At 44.9% G+C, this 26,526-nt stretch overlaps 1 protein-coding gene across 9 annotated transcripts in view; it reads right to left on the bottom strand.

Moving 5' to 3' along the window:
* Positions 1-26,526, bottom strand: part of SAMD12 (sterile alpha motif domain containing 12) — a 286,712-nt gene that overhangs the window by 92,246 nt on the left and 167,940 nt on the right. For 2 of the 9 annotated variants that reach the window (XR_014790010.1, XR_014790011.1), the window contains exon 5: positions 12,465-12,636. The exons of the other annotated variants lie outside the window; for them this stretch is intronic. The gene's annotated coding sequence lies outside the window, so the exon portion shown is untranslated. The remainder of the gene's footprint in view (positions 1-12,464; positions 12,637-26,526) is intronic. 9 annotated transcript variants of the gene reach the window in all.

The following is a 26,526-nucleotide window of genomic DNA, read 5'->3' as shown; positions in this document are numbered from 1 at the left end:
TAAAGCACCACTGAAAACATTATTACTCAACAAGCCACGAAGGCTGGCTTCCGAGAGGAGGCTTTCACAGTATGACATCCATAATTCATTAAGAGACTATTACAAAAAAAAAAGAAAGCCCTGCCTGCCAAACGATGCTCACATTACTCACACGACGAGCTCTGGCAAAAGCTAAATTTGTTCGCCCTGATCTAGCTAAAGAGATCCATTCACGTAAGCAGGCTTCCATCCACGTGTTGCTTGCAAAGTACGGGTAGAGATTAGAATGTGCATCCAGGTATGTATGCCACGCATTCAATGGAATGCACATTTGAATGTGCACCCACTTTCTGGTGCAACTAGTCACACTCTAATTGCACCAGATATTTATATGTAAATATCTTTAGAAGCAGGACTAGAGAAGGGATGTATCAGAATTTTGTTTCAGTTTGCAAATTGTCAGAAGTGAAGGGGAGCGCATGTTTCTGGAAAAAACTCAGGCATTCCCAAAACTGCAATTGTGTTTGACAAATATGGTTGTTTTTCACTTTAAAACGCATTTTCCAAAAAACGCACATTTTCCTGATTTAGTCAATGGGGGAAAAGTGCACACTTTGGAAAAATGTGCACAGAAATTCACACTTCTCTCATTTGACATGTGCAGTTTTCCTGTTCAAACGAAAAGAAAAACAGAAATGCAAACAAAAATGCGAGCGGGGCTAACTGAGCTTTGGAGTGGAATTCGGAGAATTTCTGTGAGCTTAAGCATCCTTGGTTCTTCCATCCCTACAGTATAGTTTGATATAGTTTGAGTGACTAGGTTCAAGGAAAAATCCACAGGGTGGGGGAAAAGATGTACAAATGTATCAGGACCTTGGTGTGGCAAGACTGGCAAGTTTCAATTCAAATCCAAACCTGAATTTGCCATGAGAATACACTGGGCAGGTTGCTCTCTGCCTCTCTGACAAGTGTTCCTGTATGATTCAAAAGTGTTCAGAAAATGCAGGCTGCTTACCTGTAACTGTAGTTTTTCAAGTGGTCATCTGTGCATTCACAAATATGGGCTCTGCGCCTGCGCTGAGTCTCATTCGGGAAGCTTCTATAGCTGAGGAACATTTTTGGTGGGAACCCTCCCCCACCGTCCACTGCGCATGTGTTAGGGGGTTCCTGCCCATTCCCTCAGTTCCTTGAGACTGCCTAACGTGGCTTCGGACCCAAGAGAAACTAATCACGCCTCGGTACATCGAATCCGACATCGACACTGAAGCGGGGACAGTGGGAGGGCTGTGTGAATACACAGATGACCACTTGTAGAACTACAGTTACAGGTAAGCAACCTGACTTTCTTCTTTGTAGTCTCTGTGCATCACGCATATGGGCGATTAAGAAGCTCACTTACCAGTGATGGGTAGGTGTCTTATGCCAAGACTGATGACAGCACGGCTCACCCAAAAGCACAGTCTGAACGTGCTTTAACATTGAGTTTGTAGTGCTTCACAGATGTTGACAGTTTTGACCATGTTGCTGCCCTGCGGAAGTCCAAAAGCGGCAACCCTTTGGTAAAAGCTGTAGACGTGGCTACTCCTCGAGTAGAATGCGCTCTGATGTGAGAAGGGCACTCCAACCCAGACTAGGTAATTGGTTCCATTGTCGTATTGTTCTAACAATATGGAACAGTGCTGCCCTGGATTTGTAAAAGGCCAATGCCCCCTTGACATCAACAGCATACAATTTTATCTCCAGGTCAGAAGAAGGGTCCAGAAAGAAAGCTGGTAACGATATGGCTTGGTTGATGTGGAAATCAGAGACCACTTTCAGCAGAAAGTCAATGTCCGGACTTAGGTCAACCTTATCCTTGTGGAAAATCATGTAGGGGTGAGCCACTTGTAAGGCACAGATTTCACTAACACATCTAGAGGACGTGATGGCGACGAAGAAAGCAACTTTCCATGAAAGGTGGCAAAAGCCTGTTGTGGCCAAAGGTTTGAAGGGCTTCAAGAGAAGGGCATGCAAGACAACAGAGAGACTCCAATGAGGAACTAGAGTTCATACTGGAGGAACCAAGTTCTTTAGACGAGCAGTAGGGTGAGTAAAGAGGGAAAAACCTTGAACTGACTCTCTGAAACAAGAAAGAGCCGCCAAATAAACTCTTATGGATGAAAGTTTTAAACCTTTTTGAAACAAACTATGCAGAAAGAAAAGAACATTCTCAACCAATGTCTGTAGAGGATTGAAAGCATGAAGATTAGCAAAAGTCAGAAAAGACGACCACTTTGCAGCATAGGACCAACAGGTAGCCGGTTTCCTAGCTGCATCCAGGATTGCCTGAACTCCAAGTTGAACTCAAGGGAAAGCATTCATTGCTGAATCCTCCAAGCTGTTAGCTTCAGAGTGTCGGGATCCAGGTGACGAATTCTGCCACAGTCCCGAGAGATCAGGTCTGGAACTTGCAGAAGGTGCAAGAACTGTCTCCTTGACAGATGCAGTAGGGTTGGAAACCAAGGCTGCCTTGGCCATCAAGGAGCAATTAGAATGCAGTCCATTTTGTCATGTGCTATCATCTGCAGCACCTTGGGGAGGTGGGGAAATGGCAGGAACAGATTAAAAAGTTCCCCTCACCACTGTATCTGGAACGCGTTGCCCAAAGACGATTGACCGATCCCCGCTTTTGTGCAGAAATGGGGGCACATGGCATTTGCTAGGGTCGCGAACAAATCCACTGTGGGATGGCCCCAGTCCAGGAAGAGATGATCCAAAATGCAAGCCGACATCTGCCACTTGTGAGGAGACTGGCACGCCCGAATTAGGGCATCTGCCAAAACAGTGTCTTGTCCAGCAATGTGAAGAGCACTCAGGAGGATGCCCTGCTGAATTGCCCACTAGAAAATGTCAGGGTGAGGTTTACAAGTCTGGAAGAGTGCATTCCGCCTTGCTTCCAGATGTGCCACAAGACTTGTATTGTCAATCAGAATTTGTACATGTCAACCTTGAAGGTAAGGTCTGAAAGCTCACATCACTTTCCAAGTCACAAGAAACTCTAAGAAGTTTATGTGGCACTTCTTTTCTTTTGCAGACCAGATGCCCTGAGTCCGCAATGGCACACAGTGGGCTCCCCATCTGGAGAGAGATGCATCTGTCATCAGGATTCGTGTAGGAGATGGTTGAACGAAAGGCATGCCTCGGTCCAAGTTGCATGGTTGCATCCACCAGAGAAGGGACATCAATACTTCATCCAGGATCGTGAGTTGACAATGCCGAGCATCCAAGGCGGAATCGAAGTTTCGGAGCAACCAGTTCTGCAGTGGGTACATCCGAAGTCTCACCCATTGAACCACTGCGACCGCAGCCACCATGTGACCCAGCAGAACTTGAATGGTGCAGGCGGTGACCCATTGATGAAGGAAGACAGTCTTTGTGAGAGTAACCAGCTGATCCTGCCAGTTTCGAGGAAGGTAAAGGCGTGCAACTGTCGAATCTAGTAGTGCTCCTATAAACTGGAGACGTTGAATCAGTTCCAGTTTATTTTTCTCTGTTGACATAAAGGCCTAGTGCACCCAGAAGGTTCAGAACAATCCCAATGGTACAGTAAAGGTCTCCTTTGGAGTCTGATATGAGGAGCCAGTCGTCCAGGTAAGGATAAACCTTGATTCCCTGTAGTCTCAGATATGTGCACACGACCGCCATACACTTCGTAAAAACCATTGGGGCAGTCGCCAGACTGAAGGGCAGGACCTGATAATGGAACATGTCAGTACTGATGATGAAGCACAGGTCCACAATTGGGCGTCCACAATTACTATATGAAAATACGCATCCTTCAGGTCTATGGTGGCAAACCAAACATTCTTTCGAAGCAGAGGGAGAATCATAGCCAAAGTGATCATTCTGAACCTTCTGGAGTTGATAAACTTGTTCAAGTCCCTTAAGTCCATGATAGGGTGGAGGCCTCCATCCTGTTTCGGTACAGTGAAATACCGAGAAAAGAAGCTGTCTTCTGGCTGGAATGGAAGGACTCTCTGGATAGCTCCTTTTCAAAGCAGGGTGGAGGTCTCCAGAAGGAGGGCTTGCAACAAGGGAGTAATACAAACAATCCCTAGGGAGAGAAGGGTATGAAATTCTATCATGTAACCTTGAGCAATTATATCTAACACCCAGGTGTCCGATGTTATTGCCTTCCAGGTCGGCAGGAAACGTGCCCGCCAGAACGGATCCAAAAACAGGCCGACTGGGGAGGTTGGGGGCGATAAGTGTCAGGAAGTCAAAGTCGACGCTTTGGAGATGTCTCAGGCCTGCCACGACCTTGACGGAACTTTGAAGACCAAGTGGTCTGCTTTTTCTGGTGCTGGGTAGGTTGATAGCATTGGTATCCATCAGTCAAACTGCTGTTTGGTCACATACAGTTGAGGCCGAAACCACTTGCAGCTTCTGTACTGGTGCTGCGCGGGTTGAGGGCCCAGGCCCATCTTACGGGCAGTTTTCTTCACTTTCTGGACAGAGTTCATTTGTCCCTCTGTTTTGGAGTTAAACAGCCCTTCACCGTCAAAGGGCAAATCCTCTATTTGGGACCTAGCTTCAGGAGTCAAGCCTGTAGACCTTAGCCAAGCATGCCTCCTGAGAATGATGGTGCCAACCATCGACTTAGCACTACAGTCTGCCTCATGCTGAGAGCTATTAATTTGCTGCCTCGACAGCTTGACAGCCTCAGCATGGAAGACCCTGGAGAAGTCCTTTTGGTCCTCTGGGAGGTAGGCACAAAGGGAGTCCATCTTCTCCCACAGGAATAACTGGTATCTGGCCATCATGGCCTGATAATTGGCCACACGACATCCCAGGGCAGCCAAGGAATATATTCTCCTACCCCAAAGATCCAACCTTCTCCCCTCCTTGTCAACAGATGACGCATGAGGTTTCTGCAACTGTCCCTGTGTCTATTCCATGATGATGGAGTTGGGTCATGAGTATAAATACAAGAATGCTGTGTCCTTCTCCTGCACCCTATAAAGGGACTCAAGGCGCTTAGACGTCAGAGCCATGGAAGATGGATCCTTCTAAGACTGTTGAACGGTCTGAAGAAGGGTTGGGAGGAAGGGTACCACAACCGCTTTTGACGATTCGGTATGAACTGCATCGAAGACGGGGTCCTGAATATGCTCTTCTGGCTGCTGTACTTCAATGCCCAAAGAATGGGCCATGCTGCTAGGGATGTCAGAGAATTCTGCCATGGACCCCAATGAGGCCGGATTCAATACAAACCAGCTTCTGGAGTTCATGGCGAAAAGGATCCTTTCCTTCTTTGGCTGGATCCTCCCCGTGGTCAGCTATTTTTTCCCGCGATAGGCTAGCCTATCGTGGGAAAAAACACAGACACAAATGGCATAGTGGATGCCATTTGCGGCCATAAAGCCCTTAGTTTAACCTAATTGCAGCGATTTACGGTGGCTTTTAGGTTAATCTAAGAGCTTTATGACCGAAAATGGCGTCCACTACACCATTTGCGTCCAGAGATCCCTCAGCCAGTGATACGGCATGCCAATGGTGGCTGTATCACCAATGATACGGAGCTGGTGGCTGGCTCTGCGGAATCGCCGCAGAGCGGAGCTGGCTGAAGAGGATTCCGGGGGGAGGGACAGATCGCCAGAACAGCAGGTAGGGAATCTGCCCATCCCTACATCCTGCTGATTTGCTCAGCAAAGTTGTACATGTCCTCTGAAGGGGAGATTCCCACCTGGGATCCCACTACATCATCCCGAGATGGGATGGAAGGTGGGAGAGATGAGTATGAAGAAGAATCCAACTAGTAATCACCAACTGATTCATGATGCAAAGCTGCTTGTGGCACAGGGCCCACAGGCGAGATCAGCTGTGGGTCTGATGCCAGAATTGAGTGAGCTGGTTTAGGGTTAGATTCTTTGGATCTGTAGCCAGTAACGCTCTTCTCCCCAGCTCTGCCTTAAGCCTGTCCGATCTGTTCTTTCATGCCTGTTCAATAAACAATTGGCACAGGGAGCAGGAATTGGGTAGATGGCCTTCACCCAAACAAAAAAGGCAGAGGGACTGAGGGTCAGTGGGGGGCAACTTACACACTTACAAAAAGGTGCCCTTGAGGTCATAAGCGACAGTGCAGCCGTGGTCGACAGATGAATGACGAAAGAACTTGGGGCGGGGGGAAGATGACAAAGATAGGGGAGAACAAACAAGAATAACATGAAAACAAGTCCTCAGCAGCAGCAGAAAAAAGAAACTCTGCAATTTTCTTTCTAGACAGAGAGGAAGCTCCGAAAGAGACTATCCACTATGGCGGTCAAAAGAGAACTGAGGGAATGGGCGGGAACCCCCTAGGATATGCACAGTGGGGGAGGGTTCCCACTAAAAATGTTCCTCAGCTATAAAAGGTTCCCAAATGAGACTCAGCACAGGCGCAGAGCCCATATGTGTGATGCACAGTGACCACGAAGAAGAACATATGTTTGTTAAATTCACATTTACATTTTTTGATGGATGCTTCAAAACATAATAATGTTTGAAAGAGCCATAAATTAGAGGGTCTTCATGTGCAAGTTGGGCCTTCTTGGGGAGTCCCAGATTTTGCTAATGGTGACCCAAACACTTCATTTCAGACTTTTACAGGATTAGGGTTGCTAAAATAGGGTTGCTGTATTCCGGCTCTCCAAGTCTGGGCAGCCTTATTTGCCTATTATGCAAATTATTTGCTAATTATATAAAGTATGTGGTGAGTTCGTAAAAGACATCACTGATTTCTCACTCCAAATTTACCCCTTTCAAAGTTTCTTTGTAAGAAGGAAACAGATGGCTGAGTTTTCTTGGATACTTTTGCATGCAACATGTATTTAAACCCTCAAAGGCTAAATAGAATTTAAAACAATCACATACTGTATGATGTAACCCTATGCATGCTTCCCTGGAGGTAAGTGCCACTGGATGCAGTGGGCCTTATTTCTGAGTAAATATGTATATAGGATCATGCTGTTTGTCTAATTAAGTAACCCTCAAATCACTTGCAAAACTGGCACTGTCCATAATTCGTTCTTCTGTTGTGTGGAACGTCCTTACTAATTCCTCTCTATAAGTAGTTTGATGCTTTTTTAAATTTTTTTTTGTCAGACTCAACACTTTTAGGTGCATTTTTATCTCTCACCTCAGTGACGGGGCAGGTTGGTAAGGAAGGAGGCACTCTCTCAGGTATCCTGGTCCCAAGTCGTTTAGGGCTTTGTACATGAGCGCTAAAACCTTAAACCTGGCCCAGGAGCGAATGGGCAGCCAGTGCGGTTCCCTCAGCAAAGCACTTGCAGGCTGAAAAGGGGCAGCTGCTGACAACAGCCGAGCTGCTACTTTCTGCACTAGCTCCAGCTTCCGGAGCAGCCTTAAGGGCAGCCCCACATAGAGCGCATTGCAGTAATCCAGTCTTGAGGTTACTAGCACCTGTACCACCGTGGCCAAGCTATCCCTGTCCAGGAGAGGCCATAGCTGGAGAAGCAGCCGAAGCTGGTAAAAGGCACTTTGAGCTGCCATGGCTACTTGGGCCTCCAGCGACAATGAAGGAGTATAATGTACAGTTATAGCAATTGTCAGTGTGTAGAACCAGAGAACTGGTCAGAGTTATAGGTGTTCTTTAGGGATATTCATATGTGATTTGAAACACGAGGAGGTGGTACAGCTCCCCCCTTATACTCCCCACAAATGACATCCCTGCCTGATGACATCCCTACCTTGGAACACAGAAACTTGGTTCGCGCAATTACAGAGGAGAAATAAGCCGCAGTGTGTTATTTCCTCTCTCTGCACGTGCTGGGGGGATTTGCATAATTACCCTCACTGGCACTGCTTCCTGTGTTGTGCAAAATTGGTGAGGGTGGCTTGTTGCTGTGGTTAGCAAGCCGACCCAGAACCCTACAAGAGCCCATGGGTTCTGGGTGGCTTGTTAACAACAGCAACAAGCCACACTCACTGGGTTCTCATAACACAAGCTACACAAGTGAGGGTAATTATGCAAATTCCCCCAGCATGTGACTGGCATGCACGACGGGGGAAATAAGTCACCATGACTTATTTCCTCCCTCCAAGATCGTGTAAAACTGTACAGTGCTAACGGGAAAGAGTGACAACTGTATGCTACAAACAACACTAAGGTGATTAAAGGGGCATTATAAAGCAAATTGTGGGTCCATGCAACCTGCTACTTGCCTTTTAAAAAGATTACATTTGTATCCCACTTTTCTTACATGGTGAAATGCTTTTGGTCCTTTCTTTTAGTCTCCCTGGGCTTAAGTGAAGGAGGAGAGTATGGTCCAAAATGGAATTCCATTTGTTTGACATTTGGCAATGCTTGAACAATAACAGTTGGTGTGTGGTTAAAGTTTCCTGTGGCTGTTTGGAAGCAATCATGTGGGTTGGTTAACTGATGTGGATAATTTCCCATGAAAGTATTGCCTCTCCCAGAGGATGTGTGCGTGTGAGAGTGTGGCATCACTGGTATGGGAAGCAGTCATGTTAGTCCCTCAAACCATGCTGTTCCTAGTTCCTTCAGACTAGGGATGTTGGAGAAATCTGCAACAGAATCACATGAGTTCGGATTTCTATGAATCCGACCTGTGGATTCCACAGCGGACCAGCTTTTCCTGAGTTGCACAGATTCTGTGGACTTGTGGACAGTTTAAAAAAAAAAACTTTCTGGAAGTTTGTGCAAATTTATTTGCAGAAAAAGACATAAAATAAAAAACACCAGCCAAAAATGTGCATTTCCTCCCATAGGTTAAATCACAAAAATGCACATGGGGGGGGGGTTTGTACATTTTGGGGGGCATTTGCACACTTGTGCAAATGCAAATTTGAGCAAATTTGGGAAATTGGAAACAAACCCAATTCCACCAATGAGTGGACAACGGAACAAAGGCCACATGACAATCTGCGAAATGCAGATGGAATGGATTTTACAAAATCCATACAGCCCTACTTCAGATAGCAGCAAACCTATGTGAGATCCAGCCAGGAGGAACAGAATCATGCTGCTCAGATAATGTATGAATCAGCCCGTATTGCTTGCTTTTAGAGAGGTTCAAAGACCAAAGTCCTGAGATATAAATAAAGGAGAGACAAAAGATCTATATGAAATGAATAAAAAAATGTGTTTCCCACAAGGCCTATTGAATGCTTTCCAAAGTAGATGCTTGATCTGGTATACAATGAATTCTTAACTACACAACACTAGAACTGGATTTCTAACAAAATTAGCTGTAAAAGCTAACTAGTGAATAAGAGAGCCAAAACAAATTCCCTGGCAGTTGAGCCAAATAGACTGCCTCCTCTTATTGTTCCATGCAACAGGCAGACAAGAACTAAGCAGGAAGGTGCAGGCTCTGCTCTTCAAACATATGTTCACGTATGTCATATCCCACTCCACTCTTCCTCAACCTGGTGCTCTCCAGGTGTTTTGGACTTCAAATCCCATCAGCCCCAGCCAGCATAGCCGATGGTCAGGAATGCTGGGAGTTGTCCAAAACATCTGGAGAGTGCCAGGGTGGGCAAGGGTGCCTAGTCAAAGTGAAGGCCAAATAGCCTCTTCCAACTTTCTGGAAGGTTTTGAACTCTAAGTGGTGCATGCACATTTCTCCTAGGGGGAACATAAGGAAAAAAAACCCTCTGTGTTGTAAACAGAAACGGAACACAGACGCAGACAATGTCACTCTGGTCAACAATGTGCTTCCGGAAATCTTACATATTTCCTTTACTGGCCAAGAAGACAGAAGATTTACTGCTTAAAGGAAGGATTTAATAAATAAGCCATGGTTCTCAGAATAGGACACCTCCAATAGGGCCATTCTGCAACGGCGCCAGTAGCTGTTGAAGGGACAGGGCATCTGTCCAACCTAGGAACAGTAATAACGTCCCACATGTATGACCCTGATACAGCTCCAAAGCCTACCACTAGTTAGGAGGAAAACCCTTTGTTTCTTCTTCTCCCTGCCTTGTCTAGATGTCTTACAAAAAACTGCCATAGTATTTGTTGTGCTGTGTAGGTGATGTGGCTAATTGCTTAAACAAGCTTGTCGCACAGACAGGCTTGCTAAAATTAGTGTCTTTGAGTGGTCAAAGTCAGAGGAAATGGGACACTAAATCCAAGGAGGCAAAACAGATGTTTCCTCCACTATGCTACACCCTATTATGAAAAGAATTAGGAATGCATCCGCTTTGAGTCCAAAGGTAAGATACTGGGCTCAGGAGGAGATGGGTCTGCATGTTACAGACTGGATGGGAACACCAGGCCAAAAGATGGAGACTTCAACCGGATGCATGCACAGACACCGGATACCTCTGAATGCTGGGAAGAAATGACTGGGGGATGGCCTTCGGGTATAGGAATTCAAATCAAATGGAAAAGCGAGAAGAAGATTTTGAATACTGCGTGAAAATGCCCCACCCCCTGCAATTTCGCAGGCTGTGAAAGGGGGAGAATTTGGCTATTATCGGGGGGGGGGCATTTTTTTTCTTAGAAAACCCAATGGAGCAATGGTATGTCATGATATAGCATCTTTCCTGGGTATTCTGGAGAGACTAAAATGGTGGCTACCAACCAGGAGAAGCACCAGTGAATTTTACTCCCCAATCCCCACAATTCACCCCATCCCCAAAATGCAAAAGAGGGAATGCAGTTTCATCCCAGTGCCTTTCACCTAGAACCCCCCCACACACAATTAAAAAAACAACCTTTCAGTCTAATCTTAATCTGAATATGTCATATCCCAAAGGCTTGGAGGGTTAGGGTTTACAATAGGTCCTTTCTCATTTTATTTCATCCTTACAATATTCCTCTGAGGCAGTTCAAGGCCACTGGGGCAGTCAGTCCCATGGCTGAGTCCAAAAAATCAGACTGGTAAATTCTGAAGTGCAGGCGCTCATCATGACAGTCTCCATAGCCACATCCCCAAGAACAGTGCAAAAATGCAGGCAGCTGAGTTGATCCATATCAACAAACCATTTCTAGCAGTTTTGACCTCCAGCAGGAGCAGGTCTTTTGTCAAGTGAATGGGTCTTAATTGCCCGTTCAAGATCAAGCCGCCCCCAAATAATTGGGGCTACAACAGGGAACAATATATTGTTGTTCCCTGGGAATTCTGAGGGGTGTGGGAGTGGCCAGTGACATCAACGTTCCTGCTTATCAAAAAGTGCCAGGGCTGTGTCCCTATCAGCCCTGGCTCCACCACACCACTGGTTAGACTTGTGACGAGCTTCAAAGAGCAAATTAGTGGGGTTGTTACATCACTGTGGTACGTGGGCTACATTTAAGGAAGCTAAGGTTGCTTTAGTGTTAAGGGCCAGATGATCAACAAAAGAAGAGCAGGAAAAATTGGAAAAGTTTAGGAGCAAAATAAAAGTGTAGTTTTTAGCTTGTTTCTACTCGGCATGTCTGCTATATCAGAAGGAGGTCTGTGATGTTATTATGTCAATGAACCATTCGTAAGTTAATTTCAAGTATGGGATGAATTGCATGGTGAAGACAGATCAGGTGTGGCTGTCTGTCTGGCTGAAGATGCAGCTGAACAACAAACAGCACCATCTAGTGGTATGTTAAGTACCACGAGGGGCAACGTCAATTTAAACCTTCCATTCACAGTTGTTCCTTAGTGGGAAGACTTTGGGCTCAAATGTACGTAGATCTGAATATTTCTCACTGAAAGTACATATAATACTTCCTGAAAGAAGCTATAATAAAGCCCATGTTGTGTCAAACATTTTATTAAGCATCTTCTCAATACCTTTTGTTAAAAACACACCTAATGATTCATTCAAAATAATCCCTCACAATATTTTCTATTCATTATCCAATAGTTCTCATTCCAATCTCAAACGAGGCTTACGTATATCTGTATACTTAAGGAGACTGACGGGACATGGTGAATGAAATCCAACACAGTGCAAGCAGACTTCCCCTTGCACAAGGGGGCTTCCCCTCCTCTCCTCCCCACTGCAGCCCCTGCCCCCGTGCCTCCTCTGGAGCAATGGGGGATTTGTCAGTCCACAATCTGATGGAAACCATGTGGTTAATTGGATACAACCCCTGAGTTCCTACTATCATTCTAGGCCTCTTGCGATCAACATTTACATTCAAAGCTCCTGCAGTCAAAGACCTGTATTTGTCAATGTTAATCTGTAAAGTGCCATGTATGCTAGTAGTAGTAGTAGTGGTGGTGGCAAGTCTGTAAGGCACCCTTCTGCATCCACTTAAATATATATTTTTAAAATATGGTAAGCGATATATAAATCTATTAAATAAATAAATAATAAACCTGGGATTTCAATTCCCATCAGCCCCAACCAGCATGGCCAATGGTCAGGAATGCTGGGAGTTGTAGTCCAAAACTTCTGGAGATCGCCAGGCTAGAGAAGATTGCTGTAATATATCTGTGAATGGCTTTCAATTAAACAGACAAGTAAACAGCATGTATCCTGCCTACAAGAGAATTGCTTACCTTCAGTGAGAATTCTTGCAACGTTTGCCCAGTGGTTGTTCAATTTGTAATTATGGATTCTGGCTTAAACATCAAATGTGAAATCTTCAACAGCCATTCACATATAATCCCAGTGGCAAGCTGCCACCTGATCCATGTGGACTTAATCCAAGAGCAGCCTCCAGACGAGGAGCTGAAGAGAAAGTTGGCATTGGTTGAATTTGATTGGGAAAGAGCTTATGGGTGAATGACATTTTGGAGCTTCTTCTAAAAATTAAATGCATTGTTTGTACACTCATAAGCCTTATTCCAGAGAACATTAGTCATGCGTATTAAGTCCCATTGAAATTAATGGGGCTTAAGTTAATCACAACTAACTTAAGTCTCATTGATTTCAAAGTGAGTTAAAGGCAATGAACATGCTCAGGCTCTGGGCTGTAGAATTGTTGGAAGAACAATCATCTGTTTCAGCTGTCCCCAAACAGGTACCCTCCAGATGTTCTGCACTATAACTCTCATAATTCTTGACCATTGGCCATATTGGCTGGGGCTGATGGGAGCTGAAGTCCAAAACATCTGGAGAGCACCATGTTGGGAAAGAATGATCTAGTTCAACCCTTGGCCTTGAGACCAAAGTCCCCCTATCAAATAAATAACAAACTTTTTCTTGAAAATTTCCAGGGCAGGAGATTGTGCAACCACACAACGTAGCTTAATCTATATTCTGTACAAAATCAGATTTTACCCAAACTTTAGTCTAAGTTAGTTTGGATGAAACTTATAATCATATCTAGTACTTTAACACACACCCTTAGGGCAGCTACTCCTCAACAGTGCTGAAGAAACAGGAAGCACAAATTCCTCACACTTTCTATTAACAGGCCAACTTAAATCCCAGAACCAATTCTTGTAGCCACTGTACAGTTCAACCTTACCTCTGTAACAAAAGGTCTCTTTAGATCCAAGGTGTTGAACCTCAAGCCCATGAGCCAAATCCGGCCCAAGAGGGCCCTGTCCCGTTTCCCTGACCCCGCCCCTTTCCCCTGACGGCTGCTTGCTCGGTGGTATCCTGGCTTTTGTACAGTTTTTTCCCCTTTCTAAAGGATGAAATGCCTCTCCTAAAGCTTCGTTTCTGGCAGTAACAGATTTAAGCTAAAACATGCTGACATTTTTGATATTTTTGATGATTGGGTCCTGGTCCTTTTGCCTTTGGCCCCACGCATACCTGGAATATTTGTTTGTTTGTTTGTTTGTTTTCATTTCTATACTACGCAATAGCCGAAGCTCTCTGGGCGGTTCACAAAAATTTAGCCCCCAAGAGTTTTTCCAAAATTGAATTTGGCCCTCCAGATGAAATAGGTCCAACTGCCTGCTGTATATTAAGGGGACATCATATTTAAAGGCTCACAGAGAGTTCCATAGGCTACACTCTAAAAATGCATAGGTCCCTACAGGCAGTTTAATATGCCAACACTTTTTTTTCACAAAAGTACAAAACTGAGTTGTAATCTACGTCATATCTATGCGAGTCTCCCCCCTCCCCCAATATTAATTGCATGGGTTTAGTGCTATGCTGAAACCCCTCCTGCCCTTCACAACCTCTCTTTTGCCCTACGACAAAGGTGGTCATTTTTCTGCCTCTTTCGTTTCGTTGCTGAGAATATTAGAGAACTTTCTCAGGGAGCAGGGCTTCAGTGCTTGCCTTACTGTAAGGAGGTGGCCAAGGGGTATGTGCATGGGCTCTTTCTTTTATCATTTCCCCCCATTCTGTCCCTGCAACCTTTCCAGCTGCTTGACCTTCTCGGAAATCCCCCTGGAGGACTTTTATTATTTATTTTATTCATTCAATTTATAACCCGCCTATATACAAATTCTCTAGGCAGTATACAAAGTTAATAACAATAGCCAGGACTTTCTCCCAGGGGGATTTCCAGTGCTGCTGCCTACTGACTGCCTCAAAGCCAAGAAGGGCATTTTTAAAATTTTGCTTTATTGTTATTAAAAGTCCTTTGGACAACAACAACAAGAACAACAACAAATCCTCTCTCAGCTTTCAGACACTCTGCAGGCAACAACATTGGAAAGCCCCAAGTGAAGAAGTCCTGGCTGAGTCCTCCAAAGTGCTTTCCAAGAAGCTGAAGCAGCAGGAGAGGCTGCAAGGACAGAAAGGGAGTGGGAAATTGTAAAAGAGCACACACACCCCTCAGCCGCCTCCTTATAGTACAGTAAGCACTGAAGCCCTGCACCCTGAGAAAATTCTCCGAAATTCTCACCCATTCCCACACATTTTCAGGTGCATTTTCTTTTCACCCCTCCCCCGCAACGAATGGTCGAAAATAAATAGGTCAAAAATTCAGCACAGTGCTACATGAGTTATAGCTCCATTAAATACCTAGCTTACACACTAGCTTATGCTGACATTTCCAAGTTCCCTACATTGATGGGTAGGTGCCCTCTTAACTTTGTGCCAGTGTTTTCAACTGAGTATGGTTCAATTGCCTCAAAGCAGGGATTCGGACCACATGAAAAACAGATTCCTTCTAGCTCTATAACTCTATGGTTCTATCTCTAATTGCAGAGGTGTGATAACAGACCAACTCCTAGTGGGCACACTTTTTCTGTGCAACCACTGGCAAAGCTTCAGCCACCAATCAATTAAGCATGTGAATGACATATGAGCTATCGGATGGGGCACAGCTCAGTGGGAGAGCACCTGCTTTGCATGCAGAAGGTCCCAGGTTCGATCCCTGGCTTCTCCCATTGGGCAGGAAAAACTCCTGCCTGAAACCCTGCCAATCAGTGTCAACAGAAATGGGCTAGACAAATCAGTGGTCTGACTGAGCAGAAGGCAGTTTCCTATGTTCCTAACAACATTCCACTTAAGGAATGTAGTGAAGTTGTGTAATGAATTAGTGTTTTGGATTATGATGCGAATTGAGCTTTTGATGGTGGTTTTAAGTTGTGTTTTATTGGAATGTATGTACCCCACCTTGGGAAAGTAAGGTAAAGGGCAGGCTATAAATGTAAATAATATGTAAATAATAAGGATTCCCACCTACTTCATGGAGATCATTCAAAATGAATGAAGCTGTTGTACATCAGTGTTTGAGAACCTGGATCCTACCAATAACTGTGCAGTCTGATACTTAATATGTACACCAAGAAGCCCATATAAAAACATAGCTCTGGATATGAAATAAATACATTTTGCCTCAAATGTATGGAAAACTCTTGATTGCCAAAAACAGAGTTTCTCCCACTACCGTGTGACTGAATGATCAAATGGCACAATATATTTTACAGATTGCATCCTGGAAGGAAGGCAAATGTTTAAAACCAGATTAAACGTCTCGGAGGACTCTTATACTCGGACAGGCAATGCCAATGAAACATCAGAGTGAAATCTGACCACAGTGTTCTTCAAAAGAACAATTCTTCCCATATCCAGTGCCAAGGCTATACTAAACATTACCGAATTGTCCATAAAATCTGTTTGCAAAGAACAGGAGTGCTAGCAAGCCAGCAACAGTTCTATCCTGTTGGACACCTTTGGTATATATTTCTTCTTCTACAAAATGGTTTTTGGTTTTCCACATTAAGACCCTTGGTAAACTTCCCATTTGGGTCTATTGTCTTACTCAGTCCTTTGTATTTTACCTGGAAATCTAAGTTTGTACCCCATCCACTTTTTACAACCTTTCCCTTTCAGGAAACATTCATTTCCGCACCCCTTCTCTCTTCTGCCAGTGTTTCTAATGGAGCTTGAAATTAACATGGCTTTTTGTTTAGCTCCTAATTCATGCACCAACATTATCAATGTTGTCAGCAGAGAGCTGCAAAGAGTGCTTGTTTACTACTAGCAAGAGGAAGATAAAAGAACATATGGTGTTAGGTATCATATCCCCTTCTAGGCCCAATGCGTGCATGAGTGTCCATCATTGGATGCTTTGTCACTCAATCACTGCGCACTGAGTGACCCACACCTGAGCATGTGAACAGCCTTCATGGAAATATACTGTGCTTGAAAGGATGTCAGGCAATACAAAACATAAGGAGATACATGCTGGATCAATGGTCTATCTAGTCCAGCAGTCTGTTCACACAGTGGCCAACCAGGTGCCTGTGTGAAGTCCGCAAGCAGGACATGAGTGCAATAGCATCCTCCTGTTCATGTTCCTCAGCCACTGGTACCGATACTGGAAGTAATATATGGCCATTATGACTAGTAGCCATTGTGTGGCTTGGATCTTGAGCTGTTTGCTGTACAAGCAAATTTCTGCAAATGGTGGTCCTGACTGCATAGATTGGTGATCTATGTGAGCATCTGGGGAACAGATAGTCCTGGTCTGTGACAGGGCTGGGTTGACTGACACTTGGCCCATCCTAATGAGGATTCCATGAATTGTAGATTTGAATTCCTGTTTGAAGTGTAGGAGCAGAAAATGCTGTATAGCTGCCTATACACATCTCCTTCATGATATAATTCTTCACCCCCCCCCCCGCCCCCCAGCCTGGGAGCACTGTGTTGAAAGGGACTGTTGACCAGCCATTAATCTTTCTGATGAGAACTTCCAGGGTGACAAACGTCATGGTGCAGCTATTTGACCAGAGGACGATCTAATGCATTTATCAGATGTCATCTATCAACATGACAGGGTGGAGCCTGCAAAGCCCAGAGTTATCTGGCCCTGAGCAGTTACTCAGTAACCCCAGAGACTCAGCCAGTCCCTGAGGAAGAGTCCCAAGCTGGCCTGATATCACCAAAAAATAGGATACCACTTTGTATAACATTTGCATCTGCTAATATATTGGATGACTATTCCTTGGCCACTTGGAAACTGAGCTATGGGGTTCTGCAGGGTACCATCTTGTCCCTGATGTTGTTTAACATCTACATGAAGCCACTGGGAGCAGTCATTAGGGGATTTGGAGCCAAGTGCTATCAGTATGCTGATGATACACAGCTCTATCTCCCTGTGACATCTGAATCAGGAGAGGCTGTGCAAATCCTGGATCAGTGCCTAAACTCAGTAATGGGCTGGATGCAGGCCAATAAACTGAAGCTGAATCCTGGCAAGATGGAAGCCCTGTGGGTGAGTGGTTCCCGAGTCTGGGAGATAGGCACATTGCCTGTTCTGGATGAGGTCGCACTCCCTTTGAAAGATCAAGTTTGTAGCCTGGGGGTACTCCTAGATCCATCATTGTTGCTGGAGGCCCGAGTGGCTGCTGTGGCTTGGAGTGCCTTTTACCAGCTTTGGCTGGTTCGCCAGCTATGGCCTCTCCCGGACAGGGATAGCTGACCACAGTGGTACAGGCATTAGTAACCTCAAGACTGGATTAGTGCAATGTGCTCTATGTGGTGCTGCCCTTGAGGCTAGTCCAGAAGCTGGAGCTAGTGAAGAATGCAGCAGCTCAGCTGCTGTCAGGAGCTGCCCCTTTTCAACATGTAACTCCTTTGCTGAGAAAACTGCACTGGCTGCCTATTCACTACCGGGCCAAGATTAAGGTATTAGTACTATTGTACAAAGCCCTAAACAACTTGGGACCTGAGAGAGCTTGTTGTTGTTCAGTCGTTCAGTCGTGTCCGACTCTTCGTGACCCCATGGACCATAGCACGCCAGGCCTTCCTGTCCTGCGCTCTCCCCCGGAGCGTGCTCAAGTTCATATTCATTGCATCCGTGATGCTATCTAGCCATCTCATCCTCTGCCGTCCCCTTCTCCTTTTGCCTTCAGTCTTTCCCAGCATCAGGGTCTTTTCCAGGGAGTTTTCTCTTCGCATTAGGTGGCCAAAATATTGGAGCTTCAGCTTCAGTATCTGTCCTTCCAATGAGCACTCAGGGTTGATTTCCTTTAGGATGGACTGATTTGACCTCCTTGCAGTCCAGGGGACTCGTAAGAGTCTTCTCCAGCACCACAGTTCGAAAGCATCAATTCTTCGGCGCTCAGCCTTCCTTATAGTCCAGCTCTCACAGCCATACATTACTACTGGGAAAACCATAGCTTTGATTAGACGGACCTTTGTCGGCAAGGTGATGTCTCTGCTTCTTACTATGCTGTCTAGGTTGGCCATAGCTTTCCTCCCAAGGAGCAAGCGTCTTTTAATTTCATGGCTACAGTCACCGTCTGCGGTGATCTTGGAGCCCAAGAAAGTAAAATCTGTCACTGCTTCCATTTCTTCCCCTTCTATATGCCAGGAAGAGATGGGGCCAGATGCCATGATCTTAGTTTTTTTAATGTTGAGTTTCAAACCAGCTTTTGCACTCTCCTCTTTCACCCTCAACAAGAGGCTCTTTAGATCCTCTTCGCTTTCTGCCATTAGGGTGGTATCGTCTGCATATCGGAGGTTGTTGATAATTCTCCCAGCAATCTTAATTCCGATCTTTGATTCATCCAACCCGGCATTTCTCATGATGTACTCTGCATATAAGTTAAATAAGCAGGGTGACAATATGCAGCCTTGTCGTACTCCTTTCCCAATTTTGAACCAATCGGTTGTTCCATGTCTGGTTCTTACTGTTGCTTCTTGACCCTCGTACAGGTTTCTCAGGAGACAGGTCAGGTGGTCTGGTACTCCCATCACTTTCAGAATTTGCCACAGTTTGTTGTGATCCACACAATCAAAGGCTTTAGCGTAGTCAATGAAGCAGAAATAGACATTTTTCTGGAATTCTCTTGCTTTCTCCATGATGCAGCGAATGTTGGCGATTTGATCCCTAGTTCCTCTGCCTCTTCGAAACCCAGCTTGTACTTCCGGTAGTTCTCGGTTCGCATACTGCTGAAGCCTATCTTGTAGGATTTTGAGCATCACCTTGCTGGCATGTGAAATGAGCGCAATTGTGCGGTAGTTTGAACACTCTCTGGCGTTGCCCTTCTTTGGAATTGGAATGTAAACTGACCTTTTCCAGTCTTGTGGCCACTGTTGAGTGTTCCAAATTTGTTGACATATTGAATGCAGCACTTTAACAGCATCATCTTTTAGGATTTTAAATAGCTCGGCTGGAATACTGTCATCTCCGCTAGCTTTGTTGTTACTAATGCTTCCTAAGGCCCACTTGACTTCACTCTCTAGGATGTCCGGCTCAAGTTCAGTGACCGCACTATCATGGCTATCAGGGACATTCAGATCTTTCCTGTATAGTTCTTCTGTGTATTCTTGCCACCTCTTCTTAATCTCATCTGCTTCTGTTAGGTCCCTGCCTTCTTTGTCCTTTATCATGCCCGTCTTTGCACAAAACGTTCCCTTGAGATCTCCAATTTTCTTGAAGAGATCTCTAGTCTTTCCCATTCTGTTGTTTTCCTCGATTTCTTTGCATTGTTCATTTAAGAAGGCCTTCTTGTCTCTCCTTGCTATTCTCTGGAACTCTGCATTCAGTTGGGTATATCTTCCCCTTTCTCCCTTGCTTTTCGCTTCCCTTCTTTCGTGAGCTACTTGTAAAGCCTCATCAGACAGCCACTTGGCTTTCTTGCATTTCTTTTTCTTTGGGATGGATTGAGTTGCTGCCTCCTGAACAATGTTACGGACCTCCGTCCATAGTTCCTCAGGCACTCTGTCTATCAGGTCTAATCCCTGAAATCTATTCCTCACCTCCACTGTATATTCATCAGGGATATGATTTAGGTCATACCTGAACGGTTTAGTGGTTTTCCCGACGTTCTTCAATTTAAGCCGAAATTTTGCAAGAAGCAGCTCATGATCTGAGCCACAGTCAGCTCCAGGTCTTGTTTTTACTGACTGTATGGAGCTTCTCCATCTTTGGCTGCAAAGGACATAATCAATCTGATTTCGATATTGACCATCTGGTGACGTCCATGTGTAGAGTCGCCTTTTGTGCTGTTAGAAAAGAGTGTTTGCTATGATCAGCATGTTCTCTTGGCAAAACTCTATTAGCTTTTGTCCTGCTTCATTTTGTACACCTAGGCCATGCCTGCCTGTTATCCCGGTGATTTCTTGACTTCCTACTTTAGCATTCCAATCCCCTATGATGAAGAGGACATCTTTTTTTGGTGTTAGTTCTAGAAGGTGTTGTAGGTCTTCATAGAACCGATCAACCTCAGCTTCTTCGGCCTCAGTGGTTGGGGCACAGACTTGAATTACTGTGATGTTGAATGGTTTGCCTTGGATTCGTACTGAGATCATTCTATCATTTTTAAGATTGTACCCCAGTACTGCTTTTCCCACCCTTTTGTTGACTATGAGTGCTACTCCATTTCTTCTAAGGGATTCTTGCCCACAATAGTAGATATGATGGTCACCTGAATTAAATTCGCCCATGCCTGTCCATTTTAGTTGGCTGATTCCCAAGATGTCGATGTTCAATCTTGCCATCTCATGTTTGACCACCTCCAGCTTACCTTGATTCATTGATCTGACATTCCAGGTTCCTAAACAATATTGTTCTTTACAGCATCAGACTTTTTTTTCACCACCAGACACATCCACAGCTGAGTGTCCTTTCGGCTTTGGCCCAGCTGCTTCACTCTTTCTGGCGCTACTTGGAAATACCCTCTGCTCTTCCCCAGTAGCATATTGGACACCTTCCGACCTGAGGGGCTCATCTTCCGGCGTCATATCTTTTAGCCTTGTGATACGTTCCATGGGGTTTTCTTGGCAAGAATACTGGAGTGGGTTGCCATTTCCTTCTCCAGTGGACCACATTTTGTCAGAACTCTCTGCCATGACCTGTCCATCTTGTGTGGCCCTGCACGGCATAGCTTATGGCTTCACTGAGTTACGCAAGCCCCTTCGCCACAACAAGGCAGTGATCCATGAAGGGGCCTGAGAGAGCACCTTCTTCCTTATCAACCTGCCTGGTCACTGAGGTCATCGGAGGGCTTGTTCCTGGTGGTTCCACATGGACCTATGGCCTGGTTGGAGTCCACCAGGAAAAGAACCTTCAGCATGGTGGCCCCCTTCCTGTGGAACTCCCTGCCTTTGGAGATCAGGCAGGTGCCAACGTTGTGTTGCTTTTGGCACCTCCTGAAGACACTGTTATTTCGAGAGGCCTTCCCTGAGTGACCAGCCATGGTTTATTGAGTTCAGAATCTGTTCTTTTAAAATGTTTTGTTTTAATTATGGCGTTTTATTCTTTTATCTTGTTGTTCACCACTTCAAAGTCTTTGATGTGGAGCAGTATATAAATATTGTAAATCAATAAATCAATAAATTATATATATATATATATATATATACACACACACACACACACACACACACACTTAGAAATAATTATTTTAATTTTAATAGATATACATTCCATCTTACAGACCCCCTGCTGCTCTCCCTCCTTATGGTTCTTTGTCTTTAAACCAGTCTTGGACCGGACAGCCCATCAAATACAGGACACCTTCAAATGGAGGATTTGGATTTGGTTTAATTGTATCCATACTTGTACCACTGTAAGCCAATTTGACTTTCTCTTTGGGGGGAAAATGGGATATAAGCTTTTGGTTTTTTTAATCCCCAAACTAAACTGGAAATCTCATTCAGCTACCACCTAGCAACTGAGATTTCAGAAGGCATTGCCCCCACACTACGTAGTCGAAAGGGTTAGAAACCTGCCTTAAAACAAAGAAAGTAGACATTGGATTGGATCCAAAGAACTGTGAGTGGAAGAAAAATAGCCACGGGTACCATTCTGGAAACACTTGCACAAGAGCTTAAACAGAATTTCAAAACTGCTAAAATGTAGCAATTTCATACTCCTAGTTATGCAAAAGTTGGGCAAGTGGAAGTCTTCTGGAAGTCTTCTTTTGAGTTTTGTTTCACTTTTCTCATGCCTAGTGTGAGGTGTAAAACAGCCCTTCCATATGTAGAAGAGCATCATTGGATCCAGCCTAATCACAGGAAGCTGAAATCTGTACCCTATACCTTATTCTGTGATTTTCTGCCCTCCCAGGGAATCGTTGCATTGACCTACAACATTCGGAAACCTCTAATTTGAAGGACTTGGCTCTAGACTTGTATCTTACGCTGGCATTCTTCCCTTGGGTACAAGGAGATTGGCACAGCCATTATCAGTAGTCAAGATATGGCTTGCATTGATAAGGCATGACAGGGAGTGGGGATATGGCTTGTCTCTTTCCATTTGCCACCCCGCAACTGGATGCCTGAGATAAAAGCCTCAGCTTGCCTCTTGGTCATGGTGGCCCTAGATGCTGCAGGCTCCTGAAGAGAGCAGGGCATTGCCTACTACTGACCTGGTTCTCACAATCACTGCAGCTCACTGTGTCTTATTTAAACCACATTGCCTATTTAAGCCCTGGCTTGTCATGTTGTCTGAACCTGGGTGACGAGGGTTGTTTGGGGATTAAACAAACAACCCATGGTCTGTTGTAGGGTTTTTGAGGGTTGTTTAACCCTCAAGCAAACCCTGCCACCTGGATTAGAATGACATGACAAGCCATGGCAACCCCCTGCTGAGGGTTGGCTATTCAAAATGACCACCCACACATACCACGACCCACTGTGGCTTTAACAGACCATGGTGGGCTGCGGTGATAATGCGGACTGGCTCAATGTCTCCATCCATCCTCAAAATGGCCTTCCAGCATAAACTGGTTGCCTACCTGGGCACTAGATGCTTCAGCCACCTTCACTCAAGGTAGTCTAATGGAGGCTTAGGAGCCCCAACTATGTTTTGGGGAGACTGACACAAAAGAGGTTGGCGCATGTGGAAATTGGTGCATGTGTCGGTGTCAGCAAGGCAGCTTCCTATATGTTTCTTAATGTGAATTTCACATCTGTAACTAAGTCTCCACCATGCTCATGCTGGTGATGTGCAAATTCTACTAATTACTTGTAACAACAGTATGGAAATTGGCCAGCAGTCTTCCCCTTCATTATGTTTTCCCACTTTAGGCAAGCTGCCCACCCTGGTTTGCAATAAGCAAGTGAATGTTTACAAGGGCAGCGATCAGGCAAATGCTGTCTCAAAATAACGAAAATGGTGACGACTTTGTCCTCTGAGCTATTCCACTCACAGCAATTGTCTTTCTGACTCATGCACTCGTCTGTTTTCATTTCAATTTTTGTCAAAGACTAAGGTCCTAAAATTTTAATGCTTCACAATTATATATTCCGTAAATTAAAGGAGCATGGCATACCGGCTGGTAGCAGCACATTTCACACTTCATTATGTCTGCTGCAACTCAGCTAGTATTAAGGGCTATTTCTCCCCCCGCCCCTTCAGCTCTTTGGTTGATGATGGAGTGTGTGCACTTCCCGGCTGACTCCTGGCATAGGAGGAGTCTGTTGGGGAGCAACTGTGCATCAGGTGGAGGACACTCTCCCAACCAGACACCATGCAGCAGATGCTCTGCTGGGAGCCACAGAAGCCACCCCGCTGAGTATCAGCTTCAGGAAGCCTCACTCCGGCAAGGACATGGGTTGTAGCTCTCACCAGCTGTGATGAAGGCTGCCCGTGTAACCTCCATTTGCTTACCACGGAGTGAAACATGTTTTCTATTGCACAGTGACTTGTTTTCTTTTTGGATGCTTTCCCCGAGGAGGCCCCCCAAATAAGAGATCAACGAGAACCCAAAGTATTGTGAAGGCACACCTCTTGCCCTGGCAAATTATTGGGTGGTATGTATGTATGTATAAATAAATAAAATATCCTTATCTAAATCTCCCCTGAATCTATCCTGTTACCACAGAAGGGGGTAGGGTGGCCAGGTGTTCTACTTCACAGAGGACAGTCCTCTCTTCTGGAGAGCTGGCAAAGATCAGGCCTCTATCTGAAGGATAAAGACCCATAAGAAGGGACAGCAGGGGCCTTGAAGCTGACCATCCACACAGACTGAGCAAGGCACACAGTCTGCTGTCCAGGGGCAGCAGCAACCAGAAAACTCAGTCAGTCTTCTTCACTATGGTGAGATGTCTTCTATTTCTATTTAAATAATAGTGATTATTGGTACTTTTGCACCTATGTGCATACATTTGCACAGGAAAATGTTATGCAGTCCCTCTTCTATCCTCTTTTTTTGGGAGGCATTTCTCTCTCTTTTTTGGCAATATGTACCTGACCACCCTAGGATAGGGGTCCTCATCCTTGGCCTTGGCAAGTCTTGGAGTAATTTCTAGCAGATGTAAATACACAGCGATAACAGTAATTGTGCAGATGAGGTGAGTGACTTGCTTGCTGCTTACCGCCTCATAGCCTCTCCCTCCCAAGTGCTTTTCTCTCCAATGACGTCACTTTCCATATCAGAGCATGGCTGGGGAAAAAAGCTCTGGGAGGCACAGACTGAGAATGGGTAAGCAGTGAATTAGGAGGAAGGTTTACCATCCCACACTGCACCTCCCTTTTGCCTTAAAAATTGGCATCCCACCTACTGTTTTATATGTTACTGGGGCAGACCTGGATTTAATTGAAGAGGTCTGTCACTATCATGTCTAGTTTGGCCCTTTTTGTTTACAGAGAGCCACCACAGAGAGCCACCACAGCGGCTCCTCTTTTTGAAACTGACAGCAAATGTGGTCCCCATCACAGTTTACATTCATCTCTCCATTTAGTAGCTGTGCTACTTTTTGCCTTTTGGTTAGATGGACCAGACTGTAAAGCAAAAGTCTTAATTCTTCTCCTTCTCCATCATCATCATCATCATGGATTAAATCTTCCAGCATTCCTTCTCCGCATAGACAGTATCTTAAGTTAAAGTTGGGCTTGTTACAGCAATCCACAGCAACAGCTGCTGGCATGATTTTAGTTCAGGGATGAAAAAGACCTGTGCAATCCATTTGTGGTCTGACATGCAGAACCAGACAGCTAGCTCATCCCCCAACACAGTATCAACTTTGTTTTGTTTTTGCCATAGCTATACTTAGGGACGCTCATATCTCCAAGTCATTTGTTTCACAGCTTGGGGAAGGCTTATGGCGATGGAGCCTGAGAATCCCTGTTCTGTCCCAATGCATTTAATCCGACTCTAATAGCCAGCATCTATTGTTGTTGAATCTCATTGGATGCTCTGTGCAGCAACACAATAGACAAAGACAGGAGAACAAATCCAGCAACAGCACAGACTTTGCAAAGTTCTCAGAGTATAATGTATACATCTTTAAACAAACATATAATGTATACATCTTTAAACACCACATCCAGATAATAAGCTCAATAAAGCCCAATCCAATACAAATGGAATGTTTAAAACATTACTGCAAGCAGCTCTGCATTGCTCTAACAGCTTCTGGCCCAGCACGTCTCACAACATTTAGGAACATGAACCCCTGCAACCGCCTTGTGAGATTGAGGATCGCCTGTCTTTGCAGCAAAGGGGGGCTTAAGTGGTCTGCCAGATTCACAGCCATCCAGTGATCTGCAGAATCATTGGTACAAGGTTAACTGTTAGAGCAGTCTCCTCTATAGGTACTTCCATGGAAAACACACTTTAGTTCCTTTAGAAACTTTGCTCTCATCCTCCCAAAGAAGAACTGTTGTAAATCATCTGTGTCCTTCCCTTGATGCCAACAATAGGCATGATGACATCAAATCCAGCTTCAGTTAGGTTAAGGCAAGGCAAACAACAACAACAAACCAAGGAAGAGAGATCCAGGAGCAGTTCTAATGCCACCAGTCAGAAAGCGCCATGCAGCTATTCTGTCTTTCCTACTTAATGGACTTTCCATGGTAATAAAAAAGATGGAAGAAGCAGTGGGTAAACATAGGAGGGCTACAAGTTGAAGATGTGAATGAAGCAGGGTGATGGCACGAGAAAAGCTCCTTCAGGCAAACGCAATCTATTGTCAACAAGAGTAGAATCCCCACATTTCTCTAGCCAAATGGGCGAATTTGTTCTGGTTGAGTCCTTTATAAGGGCCAATGAGTATCACGTAACCAGCTATTGCTGTTTTAAAAGCCCCCTTTGCTGGTATGGCTGGTCTCCCTGCAGTACCCTCCTTTGACCAAAGCTGAATCATGACACATACATCTGAAATCCCTTAAGCCCTACATTCAGAGCCTGCTGCAGGTCACGTCCTGACAGATGGTGAACTTTGAAAAGATAATGTGTTCACCCATTTTCATTAGTTGTGAGTAGTGATGGGCAAACTTAAACCAAGAGAAATTGTAATTTGCTCGGCAGG

Source organism: Heloderma suspectum, chromosome 4 (assembly GCF_057233095.1).
Source record: "Heloderma suspectum isolate Gila_16-S chromosome 4, 16-S_ref, whole genome shotgun sequence".
Lineage (NCBI taxonomy): Eukaryota > Metazoa > Chordata > Lepidosauria > Squamata > Helodermatidae > Heloderma > Heloderma suspectum.
Note: the sequence above shows the minus strand (reverse complement) of the source record. Positions and strands in the feature narration are given on the sequence as shown.